The sequence below is a fragment of the Adiantum capillus-veneris genome, chromosome 11 (assembly GCF_014529385.1).
Source record: "Adiantum capillus-veneris isolate H3 chromosome 11, ASM1452938v2, whole genome shotgun sequence".
NCBI lineage: Eukaryota > Viridiplantae > Streptophyta > Polypodiopsida > Polypodiales > Pteridaceae > Adiantum > Adiantum capillus-veneris.
In genome coordinates this window covers 103,535,221-103,536,431 of record NC_140941.1, presented here as the reverse complement: position 1 = coordinate 103,536,431, position 1,211 = coordinate 103,535,221, and the positions used below count along the sequence as shown (strand labels likewise).

Below are 1,211 nucleotides of genomic sequence, written 5' to 3'. Positions count from 1 at the left end.
GGCACAACAAGGGAGAGCATGATGGTGTAGGAGTAGTTGTGAAAAGAACCTTGACCCATGAACAATTAAAACCTAATGGAGCTATTTTGCAGTGTGCAACTGATGTGGTTGCTTATTGCCAAGCCAACCTGTCGCGCAGGGAGCACCTTCACACTATCCTTCAAAAGAAATGAATATGCCCGTGTGTTCTGGGAGGCTAAAGAGGGGGAAGTGAATAGGGAGGTGAAGTGGAATTGTGCCACTGTGACAAAAACTCACTCTCTGCATGCTTTTCGTGGTCACAACCCTGGGGATCCAACTGCCCTTGCAACAAGAGCCTTGGCATGCTTCTGTGATGCATGCATGCATGGAAGATGGAATCGCTGCATCAATAAAGCTCACGTGCAGCCTTGGGATTATCATAGTCTATTGCCATTACATGATGAGGCTATGTCAGATTCTAAGCCGGAAGATGAAGCAGCCGCCTACGATGACTTCACATACGAAGGTCATCATGATGTGTTGAGTAGTGCTCTATGTGCTAGCGACACATTTGCTGTAAATCCAGATGCTTCAACCAACGTCGAGGATGTGAATTTCTACCTGGTCAAGTGTGTTGCAGCAAAGGAGAAGGTGGAGAAGGGCTACCTCAATGAGTGGGTCAATGCAATTGATAGAGGCTCATATGTTATACAAGGTTTGTATTACGAACAATTGGATGCATACACCTTCAAGCTAGACCACAAGTAGCCCATCGTCCACGTACTTTCACATCTGGTACGATGTATCAAAATACCCATGGAGCACATCCCAAGGAGACGGCAAGTGTACACAATCAACCCAGAAAGCTATGAAGTAATCTATAATAGCATGTCCTCCAGCTTTTAAGTTGTAATCACTGCATCTTCAATATAATTCTTGCTGGGAGATAATGCAGTTTTATAAAAAAATTGGGTATCTTCTGTCTCTTGTGTGCTTTGTATATACATGGCTTTGGTGTCTATCATAGGGGGGTCTCAGTTTAAGAGAGATCATTTGTACAACCTGTCTCATTAAACCTAGAGGATTTGAGCTCATCAAGAAAATGTAGAACTCTAGAGAGGTGATCAAACAAGCTCAAAGTCCGCCTCCTTTAGTGTCTTACAATTTACACTTTTTACAGCAGGACTCCATATGGTTTGGTCAGGTAGCCCACAAATATAAATGGAAACTGTAAAAGGAGGCACATACAA

The 1,211-nt window shown here is 43.4% G+C and overlaps 1 pseudogene; it reads left to right on the top strand.

The window, feature by feature from the left end:
• Positions 1-342: 342 nt before the first annotated feature.
• Positions 343-867, top strand: LOC147447758 (uncharacterized; annotated as a pseudogene).
• Positions 868-1,211: the final 344 nt, after the last annotated feature.